Genomic DNA, 21,121 nt, shown 5'->3' with positions numbered 1-21,121 from the left:
CCTTAAAATGGATGAATGAACCAATGACCCTTTTGGCATTACTAGCACAGGTACAGGGACATGAAATGTGTGTCTTGTGAGCATGATATAGAAATTATGATGGTGCATCTTGCTAACTATACCTAGAAGAAATTATAAGTAAACCAGAATTATTTGTTCTGATTTTTGCTAGCTTGCATAAGTTATTCAAGAGGATTAATGAAAAATTCTTTCACATAAATCAATACTGTTCTTAAACATTGCCCTTTGTGGGGCTCCTGTTGTAACATCAGGCTTGCTTGGATCAAACCTGTAGCACAAAAGACCAGATTCAATATGGAGGCATCAGAAATGCCTACAGTAAAATGAAACTCTGAAAGGAAGGTTAATCAGAAGTTTGTAGGACTCAGCACAAGTCAGTGCTCTATGCAATCATTTGAAGAAGTAAAACTTCCTCCAGTACTATTTGTACTGAGGAGGCTGCTAAGAAAACAGGGATTTCAGAAGACTCCTTCAGACCAGCAAATGAGAACTGGAATATGAAAGGCAAAATGATGATACTTTGACCCAGTCAACTAGATAGGTAATATGAGAAGAAAGATCCCAGATCAAAAGACATGAGGAAGACAGAGTTAAGTTTGGCTCAACATGTCGCAGCAGCAAGAAGCCACTAATGAAGACACAGTTGAGAGTGACACTAGAATTAAGAGTCAGAAAATTGATGACTCTACATCTGAAATTCAGAGAGCTACCAAGAACGTCTTTAACATTGAAATCAAGAATATGATTTACATTATATATGTTTAGCAGATGCATTCAGCCGTATTTTGAGTTGCAAAAGTAATCTGGTGTGATATTGTATGAAGGCTGTACGTGTTTTCAGCAGGTTTTATCAGCTCAGATATGATGTGAGAAGTGCTGTGGTAACATGGCTCTTTCTTTTGCTGTTCATTCTCTTCTGACTGCAGCTTGAAATAGAAACACATTTTGGAAGGTATTTGAGCTCACGTGTTTGGGTGCTACAGATTGTTCTGAAGTGGTATGAAGTGAGTAAAATGTTAGGAATATGTCAGCAATCTAACATGAAGGAGAAAAGTAATTATATTCAGTCAATGCTTGGCAGCAATTGGCATGAAGCAATGGGTCATGGTGCCTTCCCATCTACCTTCCAAGCTTGAGCCAGTTGAATGGACAAGCACCTGAGGGGAAAAATGAACAACAAGGAAATTCAAGGAAAAAAGATTTTATATTTGCCTGTGTTTGAAAATTGTGGCTTTAAGCTATTTAGAAAAGAAACAAAAAGCTTTTGGGATCGGTCAGGAAGATAACGGATCTAATGTAGAATTTTTAAAATGGTCATATATTTCTTATTTTGGGTTAATATTTCCTGAATGTCCTAACTGTGCATTTTTCCCCTAGATACCTGTCACTGGACTGATCCTGTAAACAGTCTCTAAAGATAGATAGAAAGGCACCAAAATACAGCAAGACTCATCACTTCAGGCTGACTGCTGCAAAGACTTGACTGAAGATATGTGCCATTATTTTTAATGTAAGTATTAATTATACGTGGTTCATAGAATCAGAGAATGTCAGGGGGTTGAAATGGACTTTAAAGATGATCTAGTCTCAACTTCCCCTGCTGTGGGCAGGGACACCTCCCACTATACCAGGTTGCTCAAGGCCTTTTCCAACCTGGCTTTAAACACTGCAAGGGACGGGACATCTACAACCTCCCTGGGAAATGTAATCCTGTGCCACATCACCCTCACAGTAAAGAATTTTTTCCTAATATCTAACATAAATTTCCCCTTTTTCAAATTGCACCATTTCCTTTCCTTTTGATCTCTTGGTCTGAGCTGTCTTCTCAAATGCATAGGTGTTTAAACGGAAAATTTTGTTGATACAGTCTGGTCTGGGTAGTGTACGTTAGGGAATTCCGCTTTCCAGAGGAAGATAAGAGCAAACACCCTTTTGGTTTTGTAAGAAAAAACGTGTAAGTGTACCTCCTGTTTTACTGATGATATTAATGTAGGTCCTCATACCCTTTAAGGAAATTTCTTCACTAATGAAAAAATTTTGTGTTTCAGCTGAGTCTTTCTGCTAAAACAAAGCAAGATATAGAGAGCAAGAGTAGAGGTTTGGTGTAAGAATCACATCTTCTAATACCAAAGCAAAAAATTTAACAATAGATTACATCAAAGAACTGGCAGTTCTCTCCAATAAAAATGCTAAATACTGTGTTTATTCATCTGAACTTATTTCTTTGGTTACAGAGAATAAAGACTAATCACTGAAGGTTGAAAGTCAGACTAAGAAGAAAGGCGATTATTTTGCTTTTAGAAATTCACAGATTTTCAAACTGTTTTAAAGTTACAGGATCTAATTAGTATCATTCACACTTCATATAATCCTTTGTGGTTACTTCAAAAAGGGCCTCACTTGTTGGTTTTCCATGCCTTTCAGAAAATTCTGGCTGTTATGGAAAAGAGAAAAACTCCTGTTTATACGAAAAGGAAAATATAAAAAGCAGGGAAGAGTATCAAAAAACAGTTTGAAGTCTGGTGGTGGTGATAAAATCAGAAATAAAGTTTAACTAATAAACTGAAATAAGAAGGCAGCTGGAGAAGCAATAAAAAGCAGATGAATATTAGCTGTTGGTAGCTCTATGTACAGTGACTACCTCAAAATAATAAATTAATAAAAAATATAACTTTTATAAAATTCTACATTAGATCAATTTTCTTCCTGACTTATCACAAAAACATTTTATTTCTTTTCTAAAGAGTTTAAAGCCACAATTTTCAAACACAGGCAAATATGCTAACACATACAATTCTGCTGACATATGAAATCAATGTAATTTTTTTTTACAGCAGCACTGTTTGAGAACAGATCCTACTGCCCTGGCACTGTAAAATCATTTGCTTTATGTCATTTGGCTAGAGAGTGGTCTGCTTTCATTTAGTTCAATGGCTGGTGCTGATAGCATCATGTTTAAAATATAGTGCTAAAGATAAAGTCTTTATCACATGTATGTTTGTGCATAAAGGAGTACTTTTCATGATATCTGATTCTGGAAAGAAGCAGGACTACAACAAAAAGAATTCTACAGAATAAAACAGTTTATGTCCAAAAATTAATCTTCCTAGAGAATTTTAACTTGAGCATCTATCTCCCTGTTCAAAATGTCATCTTAAGAGAATTCAGAATTGCTCCAGGCTTCTCAGCCTGCATATGGAGATCCAAGTCTTCATAAAGAAATCTGTTAGATGATCTGCAACATATTCAGCAGATAAATATAAAGCGCTTGCTCTCATCATTGATCTTCCTGACTGGCAGATCATGTGTAAACAGAATGATTCTAGTCTGATGGCTTATTACATATTTACATGAGGATGATCAAGAAGAAAGCTCCCTTTAATTAGATGGTGGGACCCTGTGGGGTCTCCTGCACATTTGATTTCCCCCAGAGCAAGTAATTTAAATCCTATGAATCATTGAAGCTCAGTATGCCTGTTGGGTTTTGACAAGTGTCTCAGTGTCCCACTGAGGCTAAAGCAAATGCAGCTGGAATGTATTTTTTCCCCAAAATGTGAGTGCTGTGCAGCTTTTTATCTACATTTCTAATTCTTTTTTCTAAATATAAGGACCCATAGATAAGACATTCATAGTAAGTAGCTAAAGTGAGACAAATTAGGTGAAAAACAGCACTTTGATATCAATTATAACTTCTTGACACGCTCTTTTAACATGCATTCAATAGTTGCATACAAAGAAATTTGACATTCTAGAGCTTCAGGCCACAGTATTTTCTCATTTGTACTTCTGCACGTCATTGTATCAGTTCCACCACCTCACAACAAGAAAGACAATGAGGTGGTGGAGCAAGTCCAGAGAAGGGCGGCGAAGCTGGTAAAGAGTCTGGAGAACAAGTCTAATAAAAAGTGGCTGAGGGAGCTGGTGTTGTTCAGCTTGGAGAAAAGGAGCTCAAAGGAGACCTGGTAAGTTTCTGGAAATACCTGAAAGGAGTTTGGGGTGGGGGGGGTGTGGCAGTTGAGAGACGGGAGGCAGCTCGGTGCAAGCAAAAGTCCAATTTATTGTTTCTGCAGCATGGCTTATATACCTTTATAGCCTTTAAACAAAACTTTCCATTCCCTTAGTAAAGAGCACAACATTCATGTTTCCTAGCAACATTAATTAACTATCATCTTGCATTATTTCTCTAAAGCAAGACACAATGTAATATATGACATTCCTTTTACTCAGTCCTTCAAAGACATGTCTGCCACTCCCATGGCTTCTGTCCCACTAAGGTCAAGATATCCATACCTGCAGTACTTTCCGCTTGGCTTCCCAACTGCCTCTCCACAGTGGGGGTCAGTTTCTGCTCTCAGGTAACAAGTGACAGGAAAAGAGAAAATGGCCTCAAAATGGAACAGGGGAGGTTTAGATTGGTTGTTAGGGAAAATGTCTTCATGGAAGGGGTTGCAAATCATTGGAACAGACTGAGAAGGGAAGAGGTGGAGTCATCATTACTGGAGGTGTTCAAAAATTATGGGGATATGGCACTTGAGGACATGATTTAATGATTAACATGGTGGTAGTGCTAGGTTGACAGTTGGACTTGATAATCTTAAAGATCTTTTCTAACCTTAAATATTCTCTTATTCTATGATTGCAAACTTACAGGAGTTACTCAGGACTTACAACAATATAATAGCTGTCCCATTATTAACTTTAAAGGATTTTTTTTTTCCCAACAGAGAGAATATATTCAGTAAAATCAGAAACTGTTCTGTTGAGCTAATCATTGGGGGAGAGAAATAGTAAGACTCCCCAGCATATGCAGTGCTACATGGATGTTCACCTTAGAAAGCACTTCAGAAGCACAGTTGATAGGGGAAGAGCAGGTTGTACCGTCTCTGCTGTTGAAGGTCTCTAAGAATACATGAATTAAATTTCTCTGATAATCAACACAGGTAAAGTTAGGACAGAAAAATGAAGTAGATTCCCTCTTGCTATCTTTTTAAAATATTTTCCCATGCTTTATGTGATTAAGCATTACATCAGTCATAGATCTTGAGTATGGATGGGGCTTTGAGCAACTTGGTCTTGTGGAAGGTGACACTGCCCAGGGTGGCTGGAACTAGATGAACTTTAAAGTTCTTTCCAATCCGAAAATTTCTATGATTCTTTCCTATGAGAGAAAATCCATAAAGAATAATTTGTGAACTCAAGCAGAGGCCCAGACTGTGAGATTTGTTTAGAACAGCACAGGCGCTATCTGTGCCATTCATCTTAAGGACAAATCACAAGTCAATCATTGTCACAGTTTCCCTTAAATTACCACAGGACTGTCTACACAAGAGCTTAGTTATTAGCCTATAGCTCCCTAAAATGCCATTTCCTTAGAATCTCAAAGAATGTCTTGATTTGGAAATAATCCCAAACAACGTGAGAGACAGAAATGCCTGGAGGTGGCAAAAATAGAGAGAATGAAATAGGGAATGAAACATTAGAGAGTCTAAATCTACTTTTTTCAAGGATACTGGAACAAATAACCAATGAATATTTCAGTAGGCAGAAAGGCAAAAGAAGCCAAATTTTGCATGAGTGTGTTTCTCAAAGTTGGTCTATTATGCACATTCTCCATTGTCAGTGATGGGTAAACTTCTGTAGTGATTTTCCATAAAAGGGGGCGTTTCTATGTCCTACTTCTCTACAAGATTGCCTGTTTTCTTTAAACTTGAAGGAATTTACTTTTCACTCAGATACCTAATTTGGCTGAAATCTGTAGGATGTAACAGACAGACAGACACACAGGCTGATCATTCGATTGCTCCCTGATGAATTGAGTATGAAGGAAAAAAAAAAAAAAAAGGAATTATAGAGTGTGTGACTGTATTAGTAAATGAAATATGCCAGTGGCCGTTTCCTGAGATAAACTGACACAAACGGCCCATGTTCACCCCAAAAAACTATCCAAAAGGAGGTACTCATAGGCAAGGAATAGCCACAAAAAAGTGTCTACAATTTGATAATTCTTTAAGCAAGTTTATGCATTGTTTGGGAAAGTTTAGGCCAAAACAATGTCAGGAACCATTTTAGCAGCTGGGTTCCTGTGTGTAGAAATAGCCTTGTCAGAATTTAATTTGTTCATATAGGTATAGGTAGTATTTACTTGATACACATGTCCAAACTTTTTTATGTCTAAGAATTTCTTTGAAAAGTTTTACTTACTATGACTACCATGTCATGCAACTTACTCAACTGTGAAGTTTTTAGGATGCACATATGTCTACAGCTCTCCCTTCTGTTTCATTAATTTTATCAACTTGCTGATGATGGAGCCAGAGGTGCCTTCTGTATGAAATTGTATAGCACAATCTGTGATTGTCAGCCTCTTCTCCAGTTCACTTTGTTGATGATCTGCCTTAGAAATATCTCCTTATATACAAGCAAACATCAGTTCAGCTGATTTTTTTTCATTCATTGGGATTGCCAGGACACGGAATGTGTCCTCAATAAATGTCACATTTTTTCCCATTTTTTCAACATGATGATCATGACACAAGTGTGTCACCATTAAAAAAAATTAAAAAATAAAATGAGTGTTCAGGAAAAGTTGAACTCAAAATTGCCCAAGCAAAAATGAGATAGAATAAATAATACAGCTTGATCAGCATTCCATCTAGAAAGCAATTTATAGAAACCAAGAATATTTTCCTAAAAGACAGACTCGATGGAAAAGTTTTTTTTCTCTTTTAACATGAGCAAGGAATGGTTGTCACATTGCCTTTCCATTAGTTTTACCTAAAACCATTTTTGAATGGTAGTAATCATCTGAAAAATTATCAGAAGCTCTTGATAGGAATATTTTGGCACCAGTTAAGGTATAGAAAGCAGTAACTTGAAACATGCTGCACCATGTTTCCAGCTTGTAGAATTTGCCACTGCTCCACTGACTTCCAGAAGCACAGATTAAATAAGGTGTTATTAGTCCAGTAGCACTAAGGTTCTCAAAAAATTGTTAAGATTCATTAATGTTGCTTTGGGACTAATATGTATGAGTTTGATGCACTTATTTTCTTAATTATGGTGACATTCTATGCTTTATCCTTTCTCTAGGAAAATAACCTTAATTAAATAGAAACATAACCAGGTGCTGTGTACGCCTCTTGAAATATGAAGTCACTTTTTCTTGTTCAAAAATATATTAGAGAATTATTTTTCTTTGTAATAACTAGAGAGAAACCAAATTCAATGAGAATCTATAGGAGATATTTCCCTGAGGCTACACAATGCTGATGACTTTTATTTTTTGAACATTTTTTTTCCTGAAGGAAACAGGATGGATGGCATCTGGGCAGCACTGATTTTATACAATCATGTAGCCTAGTCCAGGCTTTTCAATAAATGACCCTGTATGTAAAATGAGGGGAAGTCAGATTTGAGGCTGGCTTGGGGAAGCTTTGAGAAGCAGTAAAGATGACTGGTGGAGACAGCTGGGCAGGACTCTCTAACTGGCTACTTCTCTGCAAGTAGCTTTCTGACATGCATAGGGCCCATAGGAATGGTGATATGTCATAGAAGGGTCCCTGCTTTCTCTGAAATGTGCTGTTGTTGAAATGTCACTGCCTTGTTGAAAAGCCTGGGGAGTTCCAGGGAAACTACAGAGTTTTCAATAAATGCTTTGATGCTCTGTTTCCTCTCTGTTACTTTCTGGTAGTCTTCAAAAAATGGGACCTGCTACAAAAAAAAGATATGTCAAGGACACGGCAGTGTGGTGATGACTTGCATAGGTTACTTTGAAAAGTGCCATGCTAAAGAGATTCTATCACTCTTGAATGATCTGGGTGGTGTCTCAGCTCTTCTGGACCTAGCAGTTTCCCTGCAGGTGTCAATGGAGTCAGAATTACATTCTCTGGTTTATGTATCACCTACATTGTGCAGTGCTATTGCCTTAAATACTTTCTGGTACATTACAGTATGAAACTTGTGAACATACATGGATTGTCTAAAGTAAAAGAATCAGACACCAATAGCCTCCTTTGGTTTTATATGAACTTATATAAATGCTTTTAATTTTTAAAATTTTCTTCTCTATTTTGGAATAATCACATAATTAAATGAAAATTTTAAAATTAGTCTGCGTTGCTAAGCTACGCAAGACTTCATTTTCTCTGAGTCTTGATAACGCAAATTATACATGAAATGCATTTGTCTTTGTATTTAAATATTCTAGAGCTTAATCAATGCAGCAGCCTTGTCCCTTGAGATAGGATACATAAGAAGCTTTGTAAATGATATTTCGTTTGACTAGGACAGGACATTCATCCTCCTGAATTACATTCTGGTGGAAACAAAGTGATGAATTTAACGGAATATATGCATATTTTCTACTTCTGCTATTAATACATAGCTGGGATAGTCCATCATCTCCAATTTTTGCAGGAGATAAGAATGGGTGGAGACCCCCAGAGCTTAATTCTGAGTTGCAAAGGCAACTCAATAAGATTTTCTGACTCTTCTCCCTTATGAACCTGTTACTGAGTCAGTTCTATTGCTTATACTAACATGTAATGCACAAGAGAAATAGTCTAAAACACTTCAGCTGATTATTGAAGGAGATTGGCACATACATCCACAAGTGTGTTTCTGTATGAATTCAATGTGTTACACTGATTTAAGGTAAAGAATATTTTGAGGTACTTCCACAGTATTTCCACATCTCCTACCAAGAGTGGATAGAGTTAGTCGTAACAAAAAATAGTAGCTTTGTTAAACAGTGCTTGGAAGGACAGGCACCATGATGAGTGCTGTAAAATGATTAGAGGATTATAAAATGTATTAGTCTGAGCTTGCCAAACCATCACTATAGACAAAACCCTATATTTTTTTAATTTTAAAAAGTGCCTTTATGTGATTTAAGGTTCATCGTGATACAGAAAGGAGCACAGAGGCACAGTGACGAGGGGGGGATCCCCAATAAGAGACGTCGGCCTCAGCTGCTGTTAGGCTTGTCCTAGGAGAACCTCAGCAATAGTGTCTAGGTGTCACATTAGGAAGACTCACAGGCAAGAAAGGTCAAAGTGTTTGGTAAGGAACAAGCATAGGGCAAAGGGGTAAAATTACAAAAGGGGCTGGTCACACATAAACAGGTGGCTGGGCAGTATCTTGGTCCAGACATACTCTATGCCTGATAAACCTAGTCCATCCTGTTTTCTTATTAAGTGCCATTTCTATCTGTTTTCCTGGGTGAGGGACTCTCTATCACTGTGCATGTGTGTGTACAGGTGTACGAGTGCTGGCAACTAGCATGGGACCAAGAATCAGAACCTCAGGATCTATCTGTCTGTGGTGTCAGTGGCTGGAGAGACCAGAGCATGTGCACATTGTGTGTGTATGTATGACAGTGCATGACTGCCAGCCAGGATCAAGCTGGGATACTCAAAGAGAAGGATAAGGGGCTTGGGAGCCAGTTATTGGAGTGGCCATAAATCTGTGCTGAATAGCAGGGAGACTGATGTGGTCTGAGGGTTCCTGGAGGAAGCAACTGCTAGACAGGCTGAGTGGCTTGGGACAGCCACTGTTCTTAGTGGTAGGACATACTTACATATATAATATGGATACCCACATATTATATATATATAGAGCGAGATATAGATATATAGATATATATATATATATATGCTTCTCATTATTAGACCTTTACCATGAATTGCCATAGAAGGGGATAAGATTAGTCCATTTGTACCATCTCCATTTGTATGTGTGCTTTTGTCCGTCTTAATTTGTGTGGCCAGCTGTGTATATGTGTGCATATTTGGTACAGTGTGACTGTGCCTATCCAGGTTTGTCCTCATCCTTACTTCTGGCTTGACCTGGGGACATGAGGGTGCTAGCAGCCTCACTTCTTTCTGCCTATTCAGTTCAGAAGCCTCTCAAACAAATACCTTACTGTCGGCTGGAGGTGTCACTTCAATATGTTTTTGTTTGTTGGGTGAGCAGTTGGTTGATAGGTGAGGTTTAAAGAAATACGCTAAATGGCATTGTATCTGGCTGGCAACCAGATACAAGTGGGGTCACCCAAAGCTCAGTTTTAGAGCCAATGTTCTTTAATATTTTTATAAATTATTTGGATGCATGTACCTTAAATTTGCTGATGATATTAAACTAGGAGCTGTGGACTCCATTGAGGGCAGAGAGATGTTACAGAGAGATCTGCATAGACTGTAGAGTTGGACAATCACAAACTGTATGAAATTCAACAAGAGCAAATTCTGTTTTTTCCACCTGGGATAGAAAAATCACAGTTATATATACAAGTTGGTGGACAAGAAGCTAGAGAGCAGCCCTGTAGAAAGAGATCTGGAGGTCCTCATCAATGACAAGTTGAATATGAGTCAACAGTGGGCCTTGGTAGCCAGAACGGCCAACCAAATCCTGGGCACATCAAGTACAGCATCAGTAGCTGGTCGAGGGAGGTGATTATCCCACTCTACACTGCACAGGTCCAGCCTCACCTTGACGACTGTGTACAGGTTTCAGGTTTGGGGTCTGAAATATTAGAAAAACAGACATCACATGCTTAGATTGTATCAAAAGGAGAGTGGCCAAGATGGTACAAACTTTCAGAGGCAAGACTTATGAGGGGCAGCTAAAGACACTTGGTTTGTTCAATTTGGAGAAGAAAAGTCTGAGGGGTGACCTCATCACAGCCAACACCTTCCTTAGGAGAGCAGTGAAACGGGAGGTGTTGATCTCCCTCAGGTGACCAGTGATAGGACACAAGGAAATAATATTAAGTTGTGTCAGGGAAGCTCAGACAGGATACTAGGAAAAGGTTCTTCATGAAGAGGTGGTTATTCACTGGAACAGGCTCTCCAGGGAAGTTACACTAAGCCTGTCAGAGTTCAAGGATTGTATGGACGGTGCCCTTAATCATATGGTATAGTTTTAAGGTAGTCCTATGGGAGCAGGGAGGTGGACTCAGTGTTCCTTAAGGGTCCATTCCAACTTGAAATATTCTATGATTCTGATAAAGAAACACACAAAAGTTAAAGAATAATTTCAAATCTCACAGCTGATGCTTTCATTTGGCACTCAAGACTTTTTTTCCCATCACCTTCTGCATCCTCATTGCACCTTTCCCACAAAATCTCCCAAAAGCAATCCACAACAGGGAATAAATGGGATTCTGTGAAAAAGATAAGAAAAGTGCAAGGAAAAGCTAAATTTCATCAGAAATTTTCAGCTACAGGATGGACTGCCTGACATATTGCAGAGAAAAGGGAGCTCATTCTGCTGGCATTTATCATTGCTGAAGATGTATGTAGTTGCATAGCACAGCAACTTGACTCTCAGAGAAATGATGGTTTAGATTTTTGTTTCTACTAAAGAGAAATAATCCTCACAGATGATGGAACTAAGAACTACAAGAACACAAAAATGATGAAGGAAATATTTAATTTCAACATATTTGCATGTCAGTATATGAGGCCAAGCAGCCTTCTGTGAGGATACTAGAACAAGATTTGGGTAACCTCAGTTCAGTTCCATGTTCTTGCAGAAGATTCTCACAGTATCATCAGAGTGCTCACCATGGAGTGGTTTTAATCTTTCTTCTGGCCCTTAGAAATTTATGTTTCAAATTTTTTGGGAAAGGACAGCTCTCTCAGTGGTCAACGTAATTTCTTTTTCTGTTTGAGCAAAGACACAATTTCATATTAGCATCTGCCTTCTGAATGGCAAAGTAATCTTGACATGGTGTTGATATTCATTACCATCTAAAGCAATGCCTATGCTAAGGCTAATTTTTCATCACAGATGTTGTGGTTTAAGCTCAGCTGGCGACTAAGGTCCACACAGTCCTGCACTCACTCCCCCCACCAGCAGGATGGGGAAACAAATCAGAAAAGTAAAAGTGAGAAAATGTGAGGGTTCAGACAAAAACAGTTAAATAGGTAAAGCAAACCCCCCCCCCCACAAAACAAAACAAGGAATTCATTCACTGTTACCCATGGGCAGGCAGGTGTTCAGCCATCCCCAGGAAAGCAGGGCTCCATGACATGTAGCAGTGACCTGGGAACACCATCACTCTGAACGTGTTCCCTCCTTCCTCCTTCTTTCTTCAGCTTTGTATGATGAATATGATGACATACAGTATGGAATATCTCTCTGCTCAGTTGGAGCCAGCTGTCCCAGCTGTGTCCCCTCACAATTCCTTGAGCACCCCCAGCCTATTTGCTGGTGTGATGGGGTGAGAAACAGAAAGGTCCTTGACACTGTGTAAATAATCAAAATATCCTTGTGTTACCAGCAATGTTTAGGTCACAAATCCAAAACACAGGCCCGTACCAGCTACTAACTCTAACCCGGTCAAAACCAGCACAGCAGATTGCAACTATTCTGTATTCCAGCAACGCTGTGCTTTGCACTCGTCTAAATAATCTTCTTCCTTACTTTCATCAGGCATCTGTCTACCAGTCATGCTACAGTTTTGCCAGTGTACTTACTGTGTCTACATGTGAGGAGCATCTGTTCACCCAGACGTGTTGAACGTGGATCATATTACTGCATACTCCTGATTGCAGAAACAAGGCTGGCAGGAGGCCCTAGACCTGGCCTGAGTCTCTTCAGCCATCTGGTACTTGCTGGCTTTGTAATCCCAGACCATGCCAAGATTTATAACAAAAGCACTGGTTTTACAGATAAAAACAATTGACAATAGTGGCTTTTTGCACAGGAATGCAAAAATCAGAGAGCATAATGTCTTTCTGCTGACAGCTTCCTTCAGTCCCATCTGGTATTCTGTGTGCTCTGATTGAACCCATATACCATTAGAGGCAGTGGCACATGCTAACAGTTGCTATAGTTGCGCTCCAAATACAACTAACAAAATCTTTCCTGAATTGTAACTTCATGCCACTTGAATGTCTCCTATTTTTATGCCTGAATATGGAAGTTTCTTTCCCTTCTGTGTTTTAAATACATTCTTTTTTTTTTCCAAGATTGCATGATGAATTTAATTACAGCAGACTGATAAATAGGAGTTCCAGTAGTATTTCAGTCTGTAGATTTTGTATGTGAGTTACTTCAAATATCATTTCATTGCATTATGAAAGTTTGTTTTTTTTTTTTTCCAGGAACTACACAATTAAAATGATTGTCCTTTGAGATGAAAAAAAAACCCCTTACCTTCTGTTTTCCTTTTTCATCCATTTAGACTACTGTTCTACAGATTTTTAAGAAAAAATTTTGATATTTTCATATATGCTTCTTTGGCTTAGTCATTGCTGAATACATGACCTGGATAACATATCAGTTTAATTTCTGCAATATTTATTCAATCCTAGGTAAAAAGATAGATGTAATACAAATTCTTTGCAGGATAATCTATTATACTGCAAACTTCCTGATATCCGTGAAAAAGGGTTTTTATATCGCTACTTGTATGCCACTTCCTGATGAGCCCCAGATACACTGAAGATCCTGATGTGTGACTCCTACTTAAGATTAGACCATTTGTTTCATATGAAAAAAGGTTGAAATTGCCTGACCTATTTTTATTAACTTTCTTTCTCACTTAGCAGTAAGAAACTTTTCTCGTTTCCTTTCTTTCCCCTTTCCCTTCCTATTCCTCCACATCTAGCTATCAATTTACAATCGCTGCAGGGCCAGCATTTCTCAGAATATATAACAACGGGTGATGTTTAATCAAAAAGCAAATAATAAAGGGAACAAAGGCTTCAAAATCAAGCTTTTGTGATAAAAGCCAGGTGAAAAAATTCTCTCATGGCACACTATAAAATGCAGGTGTTCTACAGTGTGGATGTTCAATCAACATTACATGAAGTCTCTTGCAGAGAGGATGGCTTCTCCTACAGTGGGATTGCTAACTCCAGGGCCTGGCAAACCTGCATTCACACACCTGTTTTACCTGCCCTACTGTGACTGATAGGAAGTCATTTGTCCATTCTGTCCCCTTGCTCTCTGTGAGTCTCCTTGAGGTTTTGTGGTTGGGCTTGGGAATTTTTTGGTTTATTGTTTGTTTGTTTGTTTTAATGGAGAAGGAGTAATTTGGAAATCTATGCCTTGGCCCCACAGTGACAGCTTTTGCTGTCACTCTGCACTGCACTGAACACAATCATGGGGGCAAGAGATACTACTCTTTGTCCTCTGACATTTTATTTCTTTAGCTATGATGGACGTGATAGAAACCCTGTATTTTCCAAACTCCTTTAAAGACAGCAAATTACAGTAACTTAGAAAACTTAGTCAAATCAAAACATTTTTGAGCCAGAGAGAGCAAGATATCACAGGGAAAAAAGGATTTAGCAAAAAATGGGTCTGTCTCACATTGCAATCTCTCCTGTCAGTCTTCTATAAATGCGCCTTTGCTCAATTACCTTTGTTTCTGGCTTGGAGAAGAGATTTTACTGTATACTCTTCCTTTAACATGACCTCCATGTGTATCTATCAGTGCCTCAAAAAAGGAAAGAGGAAATTTTGGAGTTTTGGAGGAAATTTATTTGAGAAGAAATACAGTGAAATGTCTGTGTTAATATTGGCATGTAGGAGTTATAAATGCATGTTCGCTACCAATGAAAGGTAGACATATTAGCCCTTATTTCTGGGGGTGACATCTCAGGCAAATTTAATTACTTCAGCAGGGTTTGGGTTTTTTTCAGATAAATGTCTGTAAGACCAAGTAGCACCAGAATGACAAAGGTAAGTCTTTGTGACATTTTATAAGGTCTGTGATGGGAAAACACAATGTGCATGAGTCTTTTCAACTATGCTTTCTTTAACCTCTACATTTCTATCTGTATCTAATGCAAATATATATTTCTCAGAATCAGTCACTGTATAACTGCCCGGAAGAGAAGGATGTTCAAGAGAGATTCTTGGTATTTTTTTGCTAAATTTGAATCAGTTTTGAACTTAAGCTGTAAAAGTTCAAGTGCAAGAAGAATTGCTAGTGTGATGTTCACTATTAATGCTTCAGGATCCACAGGATGAACCACCTTACTCTGACTGAGAGCGCTGCAGTGATAACATTATCCCTCAGTAAAGTAAGAACATATTTTAAATTATTGTCACTTGACAAAGCTGATATCATAGACTTTCTCCTCTGCAGTGTTTAGAAGAAAGTTATTTGATTTTTTTGTCCCATGGATTATTTCTGTGGAAAAATGTATATGTAGAGGAATAGGGTATTTTATCCTTCAGACAAAATGAATAGTTTTGTTCAGCTCTCAGTGTATGCGCAATAATGCTGCCTGTGAATGTGAAAAGGTGAAAACGCATAAACTTCACTGATTTCTATATTTACATTACAAAAATGTGATATCTGATATCCACTGTCTATTTTTCTATACATATACGTAGAAAATATGTGATTAATGTATACTGCTACCATATACCATATTTCTATACTGAAAAACATAGCTGAACCTTTTTTTTTCCACCTTATCCACTCTGCTGGCTGTATTATTAGTAACATACATTACAAATTACTTCTTAGACATCCAGAAATGAGGGAGACTTGGAAAGTAGGGAAATACCCATGTGTGCCCCAAGAAGAACACAAGCCATAGAGGTTCATTCATTTAACAATGTTTTCTACTAGATATGGTAAGCTGAGGAGTTAATAATTTCTCTCTAAACCTTTGATGACTCGCTACAGCCCTATCAGCCCTATCCAGGCACTGGATCTTCAAACAAGCTCAAGTAAAACTAGTATTCTTCTGTTCTTAAAACAGAAGGGTTTCTATAATTTTTTACCAAATGGTGGTTACTCCAATGGGAAGAAATTAAAATGTGGTATATAATCTACTTATCTGCCACACTCCACAGAATCAAAAATTGGTTGGTGGGCAGCAGCTTAAACACATAAACCTGTTCTTTTCAATTCTTTGCAGCATGTGTTATTTCAAAGGTGAAACACCATACCAAGTTTGAGAAACAGTTTGCTAGGGTTAGGGTGAAATAACCATACAGGAGTGTCCTTTGACTGAAAAACCTTAAGTTATTCTGAAGAGGATCCCAGATATTAACAATAGTAGCTGTGAGAGGGGAGCTGAAGGGTAAGAGATGTATCAATTCATAGACAGTATTTCCAGCAGTACAGTTCATTATGTGATCTTAAATTCTGATGTTTTCTACACAAAGTTTCATTCAGGGTTCTGTGTTTCAATGTAGAATACTAGACAGCTTACTTACTTACTGATAAAGTAAAATAAAACCAAACACCCCTTTGCAGTTTCACAGAGGCAACTATCATGTTCACCTAAGAAACCCTACATTGAAACTTTACCTTTCAAAGCAATTTGATTTAAATCAATAGTAATATTCAGAACCAAAATGCTCAAATAATTTAAAATCTGTGAGCCAAATTCCCTGCTTTGACAAAGATGCACTCAAGCAATCTGTAGCACGGAGACTGAAGAAGTTAGAAAATGTCACTTTTTAATTTGATCTTTATGAATTACTTATCTGTTTCATACAACTAAGATGAGCTAAGGTATTATAAGACACCTTTGAACTTGGATTTTTTTTTCTGAGAGAGCACCTAGGGGTGTAGAAAACTGGATAGAAGTACCTGAGGCGTAAGTACATAATCCAAGAATTTACTAATAGCAGATTTCAGTAAATCCACCAGCACTCAAGTCAGAGAGAAGGGGAGTGATGATTTGAGGATATTTTTCCCTTTTTGACATTGATAATGCATACATGTAAGGTGATTTGGAATGAAATAAAACCAACATCAAATATTTTTGTTTAATTACCCAGCGTAACAGAATGGACTCAAAGGTGATTGCACGTCATTAGTGAAGTTAAAAATAGTCTCACATGAGACATCAAAGGGTCTTTGACCATAGACAAACTAAAATTAAAACTATTAGTGCTTATATTAAACATATGCAGTAGGATAAAAAAAGAACCACATACCATTACTGCCATAATCACAATATGATATTTCAAAAGCTGTCCAGAAAAAAAAAAAAAAGAAAGTAGAAAGATTTTGAAAAATCATTGTGTTTTGGCAAAACTTTTAAATGGTATTTTTCTTATGATTTTTTGTGAAGCAAACTCATTGTTCCTTATGTACAGTTTGTTGAGAAGCTCAGGAAAAAATTACTCTATTTTTACACTGAATCAGAATTTCAACATCTAAAGGACTTCTGTTGTTTTGGGTGGGGGTTTTTTTTGATGAGTTATGTTTTGGTTTTCCCTACCCATAATTTAAATACCACATTTATGAGTGTCTGAACTTTAACTTAAATAAAAATAATATAGGAATACTCCCTCTATGTGTAAAGGGAAATTTTTGGAAAAACTTAAGCAGGAGGCATTCTAAGCTGAAGCCAGTACAAATACAGCAATAACATTTTATTCTTATCTGGCCTTTTATATCATGCATTCTACCTTATGATTCAGAATAATGCAAAATTAAAAATGAAAAGTTAACAATATTTTGAATGCAGGAGAAAACATGAGTAAGTATATCTCTAAAACACCTTCCATTTGATGTATTTTTGTTTTTCAAGAGCACAGTTTGTCCTATAGTGGGAAGAAACAGAAAATGAGCTAGTCACACCTTATTTGGAACCCATACCTTTGTCACTGTATTCAGTTGTAGGATCACTGAATTCACAGCTCAAAGAGTATGTCTAATACACGCCGAGGAGATTTCAGGTGCAGAATGAGCATACTCACATTGAAAATAGACAAATGTCTGCCTTTCATATTGTATGAAAATTATAAACTCATTTAGGATATTATTTCATATATATTTTACATATATAGTCACCAAATTATCTGCATCTGGTGCAACTGGCATTCATTCCAGGACAAAGAAAATGAAGCAGAATGGCACTGCTGGATGATCCATCCAATGAGTAGAAAAAGGCAAACATCCGTTCTCCTTTCCTGATCCCCTTTATAGTGTTTGATCTGACCGATTTGCGTATCCTAGTACCACCCTTTAAAGGAATAGTATGTCAAAAATGGTTTCAGTCCTCCCGTAAAGGCTCATCCTCTGTGCTGCAGCTGAAACCTGTATATCCTGTTCCTAGGCTACTAACAAGGAACAAATACTGAGATATTTGTAAAATGTACATGCAACCTTCAGGAGACCGGGAATGTGACATACCAGCCTATTACAGCTGGTGATGGGGTCCGAGGCTGCGACCCAGGAAGAGATGACCGGTCTGGGGAGATGGTCCCAAAAGGAATCGCCTTCCCAAGGTCCGGTGTCTTTCTCTCAGCTGCTGGCAGAGGGACCCTTGCAGAGACTGTCAGCACTTTAGTGATTATCAGCTCATGATCCCAGCTCAGATCTGCAGGGCAGCCTCCAGGCCAAACCAGACCAGAGAGAGAGACGAGATGGCCTGTATGGCTGGTTCCGCACGAAGGTAGCTTTATTGTTGGTCCCCTCCGGCAAAGGGGGAAGCCAGGGACGGGCTCTCTCTAAGCCACAGGGGCCAATTGATCTTGCTTTTATAGGGATACAGGGGATCAGCAAGGGACCAATGGATTACAGGGGGTCTGGGACAGACTAATGGCTTACAGAATGATCTGCATAGTGTCTCCCAAAGGATTGTGGGTCTACCTTTCCTCGCCATGACCCAAAAGTAGTTGCCTTTCCAGGGAGTCCTGCTGGGAGATTGCTGAATCTCCTTATCTCAGCAGACATCCCTCCAGGGCAGTGGCTGGGCATACCCCACAACTCCCTCCAGGGCAGTGGCTGGGCATACCCCACACCAGCCTGCTTCCCTAAGGCAATGTACAGACGCATGATTTACTTCAAGGTTGGCTCAGTGTTTGTATGAAATATACTCATGAATAAAAGAAGTCAGTGCAAGGTAAGACGGGAGCACGGAGATCTGGAAAGTGGCTGTTACTATGTAGTTTCTTTGGAATTGAATTGATGGTCTTGCTTTTATCACCACCAAAATGGTATTCAGGATAGTTAAAACACTACCTCCAGGCCAGAGGTCACAATTGGCATCATCTTCTTTTATTCAAGGAAGAAATATTCATCTTGCAAAGGAGTTGAAACTTACTGGTAGCCCAAATGCCCTAGGAGCTAAGAATTGTTACACATCTTAGCACTATGGCTGTGGGGTTTATCTAACTTTACTCATCTAGCTAAACTGGATATCTACATATGAACTTGAGTCAAGAATACAGAAGCTCCAATTAAAAAAAACCCTAAAACAACCAATTAAACAAAACAACACCAAGCAAAGTAAAAACCCCACAAACCCATAAAAGTTTACCAAGGAACTACTCCAGTAAAGACTCTACATACCTTTCTTTGCCTGGGGAGTTAATTCACGTATGAAATGTATGCCTTAGCATATGCCTGCAAGAAACACACTTGCTGTGGATAATACGTAAAAACCTGGTCAGAAAATAATAAGAGAAAGGGATTAGAATTTTCCTCATATTTTTAAATGCAATATTTTTGACTTAATTGTGCTTTTTAAGAAACAAATTAGCTTTCAATAAGCATATAACTTAATTTAATAGCATGCAGTCAGACAGGACTTGGGACTGTTATGACATTTCCAGCAAAAAGCTACTACATAAGAAGGTTTTTAAGGCCAAAAGAGACCTTTAGTTAATCTAGTCTGACCTCCTCAGCATAATAGGCCATGAAAATTGTTATCGTTTTATGTTAGGGCAAAAATATGGTCTGTTCAAAAGACAATAAAAAGTTCTATATTAATGAACTATGAAGAAGGCTGGTCACTTAAATTGGAGAAGAGCGGTTGTAAAGATTAAAAATTAAAAAATTAATATCCTGTCTAAAAATAAGAAGACTGAATATAGGCTAAGTCAGCTTCTATTTATAGTGACATATATTCCAATTTTAAGCACCTTCAAGGACAACGACTTTCAATTTCACTTATTTCTTCGGACTTTTTTAGACATCCCATAAATTAATTCCGTGAGATACTGTGTTGTAATGGGGATGTTGCAACATGTGTATCAGACAACGAGGCCTGTAGAAAAGAATACATATGGACAGGTTCTTGGTAGATATTTTCAGAGATGTTTATTTCTCCAGCCACATGGCTGGGATCTGCCAAGGAAACCGTGTCAATCATGGAACCAGAGGGTCCTTGCCCGCGCAGGGGAACACAAAACAACCAATGGGGAACAAGGTTGACCAGGGGCAGGGAAACCCTGTGCCTCCCCCCCAGGGCCCCTCTCCCAGGACAACATGGCAGGGGGGAGGAACCCCAACAATACTGAACTCTACAAGTTTATCTCAGATACTTTCGGTGTTTAGTGCTCATGTTGTGTGCAAAAACATTAATCTTACATGAGCACTAATGTTCGAACTACGGAATGATAGTTTATATCAACAAAATAAAAAGTTTTATCATTCAATATACTATTTCTTACATAACTTACACTTGAAACCTCCTCAACAATGTGTATAAAGTCATAATATAGTTTAATTCTTTACTTCGTCTTCTACCCCCCAATTTTTTCAATTATATTATTAATGATTGACTAGTGATGCTAAAATATCTGGTTTACACAGAAACATCAGTCTAAGTGCTTCAGTTTGTAACTTCTTTAGTGATCTATTAATGGACAATGTTCCAACTGAACTGCTGAAATGACTAAAATACAAGAAAAAAATGTATTTTAAACATATAATGAATTATGTATCTATTAAAGGAATTATAGCATGTATATGGACATACAGGTAACCACCAAAATGCATGTGAATGAACTAACACTTTGTTATAGAAAAATCATGGCAGATCTGATAACTCAGAACATCTGTGTATGTAACCTGTAAACTCATTAATATCAGGTCATAGTTCAAAGCTGCATAAACTAGTTCCTCCCTTTACCCCTAAAAAAGAATCCCAGACAAGCTACCAAAATCATGAAACTTGATATTATCTATACTGAATTTTGCCTTTTGTTCAGAAATTTATGTTCAGTAGCTATTTCATTGTTAAAGAGAATACTGTAAAATTGCTAAATCAGCGCCAACTCATGAACAATTCCTGATAGTGATATTTCCAGTACTGATATTTTTCCTATTTGTTAGTCCATAGCTCACTTTTTCTGCAACTGCTTATCTCCCTGTGACTCTCAGTCA

General features: G+C 38.0%; 1 long non-coding RNA gene across 1 annotated transcript in view; it reads right to left on the bottom strand.

Moving 5' to 3' along the window:
• Nucleotides 1-21,121, bottom strand: part of LOC121674455 — a 110,026-nt gene that overhangs the window by 21,515 nt on the left and 67,390 nt on the right. The window contains exons 3-5 of the long non-coding RNA XR_006019623.1: nt 19,304-19,396; nt 12,501-16,974; nt 12,003-12,269 (exon numbers count right to left, since the gene is read on the bottom strand). This is a non-coding gene — a long non-coding RNA (uncharacterized LOC121674455). The remainder of the gene's footprint in view (nt 1-12,002; nt 12,270-12,500; nt 16,975-19,303; nt 19,397-21,121) is intronic.

This window comes from Corvus kubaryi, unplaced genomic scaffold (assembly GCF_017639235.1).
Source record: "Corvus kubaryi isolate FWS band 111438036 unplaced genomic scaffold, C.kubaryi_AGA036_p1.0 68, whole genome shotgun sequence".
Classification (NCBI taxonomy): Eukaryota; Metazoa; Chordata; class Aves; order Passeriformes; family Corvidae; genus Corvus; species Corvus kubaryi.
This window is presented reverse-complemented; position numbering and strand designations above follow the sequence as displayed.